Here is a 12,022-nt window from a genome sequence, read left to right on the forward strand (position 1 = left end):
TGATCACATTTTTATCTATCCACATATACTACTATCATTATTTTGTCTTTATTAAGATTTTATTGTTAGCCAATTTTATTGAGTTACAATTGACATACAATAAAAGGTAATTATTTAAATTAAGTCTTTAAAATTTGATAAATTTTCAGAAAAGCACATATCAGAAAAGCAAAACTCAAGCATTATATTTCTGTCACACCCAATATATTTTGTGCTACTTTGTAGACCCTTTCTAGCTGCCCCAAACACTGACCTGCTTTTGTCACTACAGACCAATTTACATTTTCAAGAAATTTATATAAATGAAATCAAACACTGTGCATTCAGTTGGCTCTGGTTTCCTTTACTAAGTGCAATTAGTTTGAGACTTGTCTTGGCCTTTGCTACTATGGCAAAGTACCTTAGACTGGGTAATTTATAATCAATAGAAATAATTCTGTCAGAGGCTAGGGAGGGTAAAATTAACACCAACACAAAATGGATGTCTGGTAAGACATTTCTGCTTCAGAGATGTTACTGCGTTATAAAAATCCTCATGGTAGAAGGGCAGGAGGCCCCCTGGAGGCAGGAACTCACCCTAGCACCACTGCAGTGGGCGTAGGTTTCAACATGAATTTCAGAGGTTCACAGACACACAGGCCATAGAAAGAGCAACCCATGCCATTGCCTATGATTCCTGTCCCTCCTTATCACTCGGTGGTGTTCCTAAGTAAGCACACTATGGATTTTTTTCTCTGATTGCTGATGGTGTTTGTGTGGACCATGAATGAAATGACTTTCATTGTTCATATATAAGTCCTGCTAATGTATCATATGGCTTTGATAACAGCATGGGAATAGTCCTAAAAAATAATGTTTAAGATCTTATCCTCCCCCCCAAAAAAGCCACACAACCCTCCATCATAGCTCTGTTTTTGTTCTTCTATGAACAGAGCATGAAAACTCCAATTACTCTGGATCCTCTCCAGCATTTTCTTCTGCTCACCTTCTAAAACTCAGTTCTTACGATAGCTGAGTGTGTTGTGGTCTATATATCCTTGTCACTTTATTTTATTTTGATTTTTTTAATTTAATTAATTTATTGAGATTACAACTCAATTGTTATCCCATCACTTGTATCCTCCTATTCGTCCCTCCCTCCCTCCTGCTTTTACCCTATTCCCCTCCCCTAGGTCTAAGACTGGGAGGGACCTCCTCCTCCCACTGTATGGTCATAGGTTATCAAGTCTCATCTTGGTAGCCTGCTTATTCTTTCTTTGAGTGCCACCAGGCCTTCTCAAGTCTTCACTTAGAAGGAGATTGGGATAGATGTGAGGACATCCTATTGGGACTCTAGGTAAGAGAAATCATTGTCACTTTAATATATATTTTATTGATGAATGATTTTGAGCTTTCAAGTGATTATTAATAGATTTATATTTAATAAGCCATTCTGACATTTTGAGGCTAAGTGCTTCACGGCTATGCTGGATTTGCTATGGAAAGCTTCTAAATCATCTAAGATATTGCCAAACCAAACCCTACTAAAATAATGTAGGTTATTATACACCTATGTGCTATCATGAACTAAGAAATAGAAGAATTCACTTGAACTTATGTTAGCTGCTGTATTAGTACGTTTCTATTGCATAAATGTTATTACTTAAGCAAAATGACAAGATTGATTAACAATAAAAAGCTGTAATGGTTAGAACCAATTGTCAACTTGGCAAAACTTAGAATCACCCGGGGAAATGGGCCTTTGATGATGTGTTGGGAGGGGAGATTATTTTAATTATGTTCATTGAGGTGGGAACAGTCACCCACTGTAGTTGGATGCATTTCCTGGCAGGGCACTCCTGGACTGTGTAAGAGGAGACAAAGCAGGCTGAGCATGTGAGTCTATTCATTGCCCTTCCTCTGCAGGCAGACTCAACGTGACCAGCTGCTTCAAGCTCCTCAGCCTTCATTTCTCTGCCAGGATAGGCAATAACCTTCTAAAATGATGATCTGGGGGAAAAAACCCAACTCTTTCTCCCTTAGGTTGTTTCGGTCAGAGTATTCTATCCTGGTAGCAGGAACAGAAAAACTAAGACAGCACCGTTTGGTGCAAAATCTTTTCCTTTCTCATACAATTTGTTGTTTCCCTGTGTAAAATTAAATGATTGTATTCACAGAACTCTGCGATGGTGGGCTATTCTGTTCCTGTGGTTTGTGTGTCATCCCTGCACCAACAACACGTCATCTTGGCAAGTAACTGCAGTTATTGGGTGTCTTTATACCAGGTAGAGTGGTTTTGCCTAGATTTTATTCTCATTAAGACGTTTTTGGCATTTCTCTACATGTAGTCATCTGGTTAGACCAGCACCACTTGTTGAAGATGCTATCTTTTTTCCACTGTATGGTTTTGGCTTCTTTGTTAAAAATCAAGCATCTTTAGGTGTGGGGGTTTATTTCTGGGTCTTCTATTCGAGTCCGTTGATCAGCCAGTCTGTTTCTATGCCAGGACCATGCCATGTTTATAACTATTGCTCTTTAGTTTATCTTGAAACCAGGGATGGAGATATCTCCAGAAGTTCTTTTATTGTATAGGATTGTTTTAGCTATCCTGGAGTTTTTTATTTTATTTTATTTTTCCATATGAAGTTGACGATTGTTCTTACAAGGTCTGAGAAGAATTGTGTTGGGATTTCCATGGGAATTACATTGGATCTAGAGATTGCTTTTGGTAAGATGGCCATTTTTACTATGTTAATCATTCTGATCCATGAGCACAGGAGATCTTTCCAGCATGGACTAGACCTCGGCCCCCTACACATATGTTCCAGATAGACAGCTTGGTCTTCAGGTGGGTCCCCTAGTAAGGACAGCAGGGCTATCTCTGACATGGACTCTGTTACCTGCTTTTTGATCACTTGCCCCTGACAGGGCTGCCTTGCCTGGCCTCAATGGAAGAAGACGCTCTCAGTCCTGGTGCAACGTGATTGCTGAGGTGGGTTGGGATGGGGGGCTCACTTTTTCTAAGGAGTAGGGGAGAGGGGAGGGGGGAGAAAGGGTTGGACTGGGAGGAAAGGAGGGAGGGGCTATAATTAGGATGTAAAGTGGATAAATAAATTAATTTATTTTTTAAAAGACTGTTCTGGCTCACAATGTGCTCCAATGTGATGTGCACACAGCCCATTAATCTGCTCATCTTGCATGATTATTGGGCAAATGTTTATATTGTAGCAGTGGCGGTTGACCAGTTGGCTGTGTATTGGACGATATAACTAGGATAGACGCATCAGCACTTCAAATCACTGACTGCTCTTCCAGGGGACCTGAGTTTGACTCCCAGCATCTGCACAGTAGCTCACAACTGTGTGTTAACTCCAATTCCCAGAGATCCAATGTTCTCTTCTGGCATCCATGGGCCCTCCATGCAGGTGGCACACAGACAAAAATGCAGGAAAAACAGCCATATGCATAAAAATAGAATTTTTTCAAATCTATTAAATTTTTTTATTATTCTAAAATCTTTTAGTTACATATTAAATGCACCTTGATTATCTCAATAAAAAGTTGCTAACATTTGAATAAGAACTGTGCTTAACTCTTAGGCCAATATAGAAAGAATAAGAATTTTCATGTTCCATCTGAATTCATACATTTTGAAAACATGTACTGGAAAAGATCTTCACCAACCCTACCTCTGACAAAGGTCTAATATCCAAAATATATAAAGAACTCAAGAAATTAAACACCGCCAAACCAAATAACCCAATTGAGAAATGGGGCTTGGAACTAAACAGAGAATTCTCAGCAGAGGAATATCAAAAGGCTGAGACACACTTATAGAAATGTTCAACCCCCTTAGTCATCAGGGAAATGCAAATCAAAACAACTCTGAGATTCCATCTTATACCCATCAGAATGGCTAAGATCAAAAATTCAAGCGACACCACATGCTGGCGAGGATGTGGAGAGAGAGGAACACTCCTTCATTGCTGGTGGGAATGCAAACTAGTACAGCCACTTTGGAAATCTATCTGGTGCTATCTCAGAAAAATGGGAATAGGGCTTCCTCAAGACCCAGCTATTCCACTCCTTGGAATATACCCAGAAGATGCTCCAGCACACAACAAGAAAATTTGCTCAACCATGTTCATAGCAGCCTTATTCATAATAGCCAGAACATGGAAACAGCCTAAGTGTCCACCAGGAGAAAAATGGATAAAGAAACTGTGGAACATATATACTATGGAATACTATTCAGCTATTAAAAACAAGGAATTCCTGAAATTTGTGGATAAATGGATTGAGCTAGAAATGATCATAATGAGTGAGTTAACCCAGAAGCAGAAAGACTCAAATGGTATATACTCACTTATATCTGCATATTAGCCCAAAGGGCATGTCCTACGAAAGCCTTCACTTATCAGGAAACTGAGACAGAGGGGAGGACATCCTATTGGGACAGCAGGTTTCCAAGAAGATACTTGATACCCTATGAGCATATACAGGGGGAGGTAATCCCCCTCAGGAACAGTCATAGGGGAGGGGAATAAGGGGAAAATGGGAGGGAGGGAAGAATGGGAGGATACAAGGGATGGGATAACCATTGAGATGTAACAAGAATAAATTAATAAAAAAAAGGAAAAAAAAGAAAAGAAAACATGTACTGAGAATCATTAACAAAATTAAAATCACATAACAAAACCAACAAAATTAGAAATAAATACAAGTACTTTGGCAATATGACGGCACATGCTCATAATGGCAGCACCTGGGAGGCAGAAGAGGATGCCAGCCTAGGCTCCAGAGAGAGTTTGAGACTAGACTGGACTACACAGTGGGACTATCTAAAAAGTTTATTTTTGTTTGTTTGATTTTGGTTTTTGTTTTTTTTTTTTGAAACAGAGTTCTCTGTATAGCCTTGGCTATCCTAAACTCACTTTGTAGGACAGGATGACCTCGAACTCACAGCTCCACCTGCCTCGGCCTCCCATGTGCTGGGATTACAGGCACGTGCCACTGCACCCAGCTAAAAAGTATACTTTTGATATACAAAACTATTATACAAATAAATGCTATTATCACACTATGCAAAAAGAAACTCAATCTAACAATAGGTAGAAACTGTTTTAAGGTCTCAATTTCAGCAGTAATCAAAACATTCAATTATAATCGTGAAAAGAGAAGAAAAAGCTAAATGCCCAGAGGTGTGGGGTTATTAAATAAACAGTGGTATAGTAATATGGTATATCATTATTCACCTGCTAAAAATGTGTGCATATGAAAATTGACAGAAGTCTTCATCATAGGAGGAAAAAAACAATATATGTGAATGTTAATGGAAAGACACCTTCAAAACTATTTTATCTTCTCTATGGAAGAGTAAACTCATTGGTTGTCTGGAGCTAGGTAGTCAACCCAGAAAGCATGCACACATGCAGATGGCATTGTGCAGTATGAGCAGATTGTACTCACACTCCTGTGTGTGTGTGTGTGTGTGTGTGTGTATGCACATGTATTTATATTTATGTAGCAATAGTAAATGAGGGAGGCAAGTGCTTAGATGGAGGAAAAGGAAGAAGGAAATGATGCAGTTATCTCCAAAAAAAGGGAAGAAATGATTGGAAGAGAGAAAGAAAAGAAAAGATATATATCTTAACAAGTGGTTAATGTCAAAATAACATTTGACAATATAAAGTTTATATCATTTTTCTTATGTATTTTCTAAATCTTTTCTATAATAGGCATGTATCTTTTGTTTTGTTTTTCAAGACAGGGTTTCTCTGTGTGGCCTTGATTATTCTGGACTTGCCTTGTAGACCAGGATGGCCTCGAGCTCACAGAGATCCACCTGCCGGTGCCTCCCTGAGTACTAGGATTACAGGCGCCACTATGCCTGGCTAAACATGTATCATTTTATAACCAGAAAACCACTCAACTTATGAATGTGTAAGCAACTTTAGAAATTACTACTTCACAGTAAAAGGCCAAGTTTTCCTGACTTAGATTACGGCATAGTACTGTCCCCTTTCAGAAACTCTTCAAGGGGCTAATCTATAAATTAGAGAATGTGATAAATTCAATTTGCAGAAATAGTTTCTCTGTGAGAACAAGTTCAAGAATGAATTGCCAGGTCGGGAACCTAACGCTATAGCAGCGCGACTGGCCAGCATACCAAGTGTGCAGGCTAATCGTGGTTGTCAACTTGACTACATCTGAAATCAACTAAACTCCAAGCAGCTGGCACACCTGTGAGAGATTTCCTTGACTGGATGATTTGAGGTGGGAAGACCCACCCAAAATCTGGGCCACACCTCCTCACAGCAGCCCACTTAAAAGACAAGGAGGAAGAAAGCTCTTGGTTTCTGCCGGCTTGTCCTCACTCTCGCTGTCAAGCTCATGCTGTTGCTGAGACATTCCTTTGCTGGCACTAAGGCCTGCTTCCTAGGGATTCCAACATTAACTGAAGACCAGCCGCTCCCTATGGACTCCAGCACCAGATGGGAGAGGCTGAGTCACCCAGTCTCATGGACTAAACCACCATCAGATTCTTGGTATCTCTGCTGGGAGAAAGCCTTTGTTGACTTGGACCACAGACTGTAAGCCACTCTAATATATTATATGTGCATGTGTATGTGTGTGTGTGTGTACATACGTATGTATATGTATATATAGTATACACACATATATTTATAATATATACATATATATATACATATGTAAATATACATTCAGTTCTGAAAACAGTACTTGGTACCTTTTAGCATTTGATCCTCTGCACTGTTACCAGAATACACAGTCTGCCTATGTCTCACCTCAAAGAAAGCTGGAAGTCAGAAAAAGCTCACACCAAGCCATGTTGCCCTCTAACAATTGGGTTCCTCAATGTTTTATAACGTTAGCAAGGAGGGACCATGATATCGCAATTGTTTATATGAAAAAGCAAGCCCTCACTTTGTGTAAGTGCTATTCCAAATAGAAATCTTGAAGCGTATTTCAAAGCATAAAAAATTCGGGCCTCATTAACATCATGACTACATTCAGCAATTACTTAGCAATTTAAATAAATTTTGGGCATACCAAATTGTTGCCTTTGGATGCTTATGATCAGATTAATGATACAATTTATAGTCTACAGTAGGGCAATGCTATCTAAGTGTGAAGTGGATGCCATTGAGAGTTAAGTTGGGATGGTAAGGTGAACTGGAACTATTTGGTCTCTTATTTCCAGAAAGTCCATTCATCTACCTCAGTGAGACCCACCCACCACCCACCCCACCCCCAATTGCCATAGGCTCTCTTTCCTCCCAGGCATTGATGTTTCTATATACCCATCGCCACTCTCTGTAGTCTATGTATTAGACCGAGGAGTTCCTTTTTATTATTATTATTCACTCTACATCCCAATTGTAGCCTTCTCCCTCCTCTCCTTCTGGTCTCACTCTCCCTATCTCTTTCTCCTATCCCCCTCCCCTACACCTCAAAAAAGGGGATCCCCCACAAACCCACCATCAAGTTGCAGCAAGACTGAGAGCATCTTCTTCCACAGAGGCCAGGCAAGGCAGCCCCAGTAAAGGGAAGTGATCAAAAAGCAGGCAGCAGAGTCCATGTCAGAGACAGCCCTGCTACCCTTCCTAGGGGTCTCACATGAAGACAAGGAAATCGTGAAATTTACAGGCAAATGGATGGAACTATAAAGGATCATCCTGAGTGAGGTAATTCAGACCTAGAAAGACATACATGGTATGTACTCTCTTATAAGGGGATATTAGCCATATGTGAAGGATAGCCATGCTATAATCCACAGACCCCCAAGAAGCTAAGAAGCAAGGGAGGATGCTTGAGCCTCACTCAGAAGGGGAAACAGAGTAGATAGCAAGAGTGGCCGAAGAGAGGGAACAGGACAGAAGAGGAGGTGATGAAGGAAATAAGGGTAAGGATCAGCTGTAGGAAGAGCAGAGGCAGGAGGATAGAGAGTTTGGAGAGAGAAGAGAAACCTAGGGCAGGGGCATCCTGAACCAAGCTGGAAACCTAGGACAGGGTAGGCTCTTGAGAGAATGTGAGGGTGACTCTAGCTAAGACTCCTAGTAGCGAGGGTCATGGAGACCAAAGAGTGAACGTCTAGCCAGACAGGACGTCTAGTGGAAGGAAGGGACCACCAACCCAGCAAGCTCGGGGAGCCTTGTGGAAAAGTGGGGGGAAGGATGGAAAGATGCAGAGAGTGTGAGAACTCCACAAGAAGCTCAACAGAGCCAACTAACATGGGCCTAGGGAGGCTTAAGGAAACTGGAGCACCAACCAAGGACCACACTTGGACAGAGGAGCTCTTGCTGGCTACTCTGCCAGACAATCCCAAAGTCTCAATAGCTTGGTACAATTAAGGTTTCTTCTGCTTGCTCACTCATAGTCAGCTATTAGCTTGGCAGCCATCCTTGGCAACAACTATCAAGAATCCCAAAGCCTTCCGTACTCAACTACCTTGCTTCTGCCATTTTGTAGAAGGCAGAAATAAAAGGACAAAGCTTAAAATGAAGACATTTCCAGAGCCAGACCGCAAGTGGATCAGTTATCTCCATATCTTCATGTCCTTGGCCATAGCTAGTGAAAGGTCACGTGACCCTTACCTTGTCCCATGGAATGCTGGAAAACATAGAATTCCTCCTGAGCGTCTGGGAAGGAGAAATGAAATAGGTCAGCGTTTAAAATTTGTCACAGTAAAATAATTAACTTTCATACAGCTAACTTTCCATTTGCTGTCCCCTTACAGCAGCTCAGATTTTTTTCACCACAAATACGTTACGTTAATCCCTGAGTTTTACTACTCGATGGTTCTTGATACTCCAGAATCTAATAACACTACCAAGGAAGTTTAGGTTACTGTCATTAGGACTTTCCAGGCTAGGTGAAGGTGGTAGCACGGGTTAGAAACACTTTTTCCTGCTTCTGTTCGGCAGTCCCTCCCAGTCTCAGTGACCGTGCACAGCCTCCCTCCTCCTCCTTCCCAGAAAAGTCTTCACAAAGTCCTAGTTTTCCTTTTTGCTAATCTTATTCTAATTGACAAGCATTATAATAAGCATTTATAAAGTGGTGATTCATAAATGGCTAAAGAGAAGGCTCAACAGTTAAGAACACATACTACTTACCCACAAGCCCTGAGTTTGCCTCCTAGAACCCATGCCAAGCAGCTCACAACCACCTGTTACTCTGTCTATAGTGGGAACATGCAACATTTCTGGCCTCTTCAGGCATTGCATGCACGTTTTTCATAAATATATATTTCTAGAATAATCAATGATATGATGTATATACCATTTTCTATTTTTAAATGCACCACTTCAAAGAAGATCAAGTAGCTATTTAATGAATATCATGAATGAACATTGCAAAAAAAATAACAATGATGAACAAAACCAAATATGAATGAAAAGTAGTTGCAGGAAAATAACAAAACAAAGCAAAATGAAAAGGAAGGCCTGAGCCGGGTGCTGAATTCCACTCCGGGAAATGGTTTCTGAGTAAAATCAGTAAAAATGCAGGCAGCTGTTTATGGACAGAGAATCCATCAGTCCTGGAATAAAATACTCTGAACAATCAATAATTAGAAAGAAAAATATGCTCCAGGTCTAATCTAAATGTTATAGGCAAAATATAAGGCATAGTGAAAGTCTAGAAAAATTTTATTCTGATGTATATGAAAATGAGTCATAAACACCTGTATTTATAGTATGGTCAAAACTTCTGTACATGTTTCTATATTTAACTCACACTTATTTAGCATCAAGCATGTGCTGGACCTGACCAAGAAAGAGTCTGTCAGTTCTCTAAGTAACATTAAAGGTAGACATATATTGCCTATTCTTTTCTCCTTTTAAAAGAGATTGCTGGAGAACCTAGCAAGCTACTTTGTGATTTAATCATGAATAAAAAGTTGTCCTAAGATATAATGGAAGAATAGAAGTCAAGGGGGAAAAATGTAATTTCACTTTCAAGTACTTTTTGTTTAACAAGAGATAGAAATTTAAATTTGAATTCATATTTGAATTCACCTTTGAGGACAGACAGGTTCTTTGGAACCAAAAAAAATGCTATATTGAGACTTTTAAATTATGCATGGGGAAGGGAAGATGGCTGAAGTGGAGAAGTTTGGAAAGTCTGAGTCACAAATTCTGAAAAAAAAAATGGAGAAGAAAGTGGGGGTTATCATTTGGGGGGAAAGAAGGCTGTTTTTAAAAGAAAAGAGTTGAAATTGAGGAAAGAGGGAGTAATGAAGACCTGTTAGTGACTTGAGTTGTTTGTGCTCAGGGAAAAGGGGACAGTGGAGGCAGAGGGGTAGCCAGATGGTAACGGGGCTTCATCAACACAGAAAGCAATTGCAAGCTGAGTGATCTGGAGAGAGAGAGAGAGAGAAAGAGAGAGAGAGAGAGAGAGAGAGAGAGAGAGAGAGAGAGAGAGAGAGAGAGAGACAGAGAGAGAGAGACAGAGAGAGAGACAGAGAGAGACAGAGACAGAGAGACAGAGACAGAGACAGAGAGAGACAGAGAGAGACAGAGACAGAGACAGAGACAGAGACAGACAGACAGATGGACAGACAGACCTGTCTCTAGGAAGAGCTCAGACATAAAAACTTCTAGGTATTTCTCTTGGTAGAGATCCTAGTGCTCTTATAACTGAGTACTGTGACTATCTTGCCCGTAGCCTTGTGAACAGCTGGATCTGAGACAGAGAAAGACTAAGACAGTGTATAGAACCCACATGATAATGACAAATGGGGTGCTAGTGTCCTGAGGCTTTGCTGTCACTAAAAGGCACTTGATTAGTTCTGAGCCCCATTCTTCAATTGGGTTATTTGTTTTGGTGGTGTTTAATTTCTTGAGTTCTTTATATATTTTGGATATTAGCCCTTTGTCAGATGTAGGGTTGGTGAAGATCTTTTCCCAGGCTGTCGGCTGTCGCTTTGTTCTGTTGACAGTGTCTCCTGCCTTACAGAAGCTTCTCAGCCTTGTGAGGTCCCATTTATTAATTGTTGACCTTAAGGCCCGGGCTGTTGGTGTTCTGTTCAGGAAGTTGTCTCCTGTGCCAGTGTTTTCCAGGCTCTTCCCCACTTTTTCTTCCAACCGATTTAGTGTCTCTGGTTTTATGTTGAGGTCTTTAATCCACTTGGACTTGAGTTTTGTGCATGGTGACAAGTATGGGTCTAATCGCATTTTTCTACATGTAGACATCCAGTTGGCCCAGCACCATTTGTTGAAGATGCTATCCTTTTTCCATTGAATAGATTTGGCTTCTTTGTCAAAAATCAAGTGACTATATATGTGTGTGGATTCATATCTGGGTCTTTAATTTGATTCCATTGATCAACCAGCCTATTGCGGTGCCAGTGCCATGCTGTTTTAATTACTATTGTTCTATAGTGCAGCTAGAGATCGGGTATGGAGATTCCTCCTGAGGATCTTTTATTGTATAAGATTGTTTTAGCTATTCTGGGTTTTTTGTCTTTCCATATGAAGTTGAGAATTGACCTTTCAATGTCTTTAAAAAAGAATTCTCAACAGAGGAATATCGAATGGCTGAGAAACACTTAAAGAAATGTTCAATGTCTTTAATCATCAGATAAATGCAAATCAAAATAACTCTGAGATTCCATCTTATACCAATCAGAATGGTTAAGATAAAAAATTCAAGTGACACCACATGCTGATGAGGATGTGGAGAAAGAGAAACATTCCCTCATTGCTGGTGGGAATGCAAACTAGTATAGCCACTTTGGAAATCTATCTGGCACTATCTCAGAAAACTGGGAATAGGGCTTCCTCAAGACCCAGCTATTCCACTCCTTGGAATATACCCAGAAAATGCTCCACCACACAACAGGGACATATGCTCAACCATATTCATAGCGGCCTTATTCATAATAGCCAGAACATGGAAACAGCCTGAGTATCCCTCAGGAGAAGATTGGATAAGGAAACTGTGGTACATTTACACTATGGAATACTATTCAGCTATTAAAAACAAGGAGTTTCCAAAATTTGTGGACAAATGGATTGAA

Source organism: Acomys minous (genome assembly GCF_964271855.1).
Source record: "Acomys minous genome assembly, chromosome: 6".
In the NCBI taxonomy this organism is placed as follows: Eukaryota; Metazoa; Chordata; class Mammalia; order Rodentia; family Muridae; genus Acomys; species Acomys minous.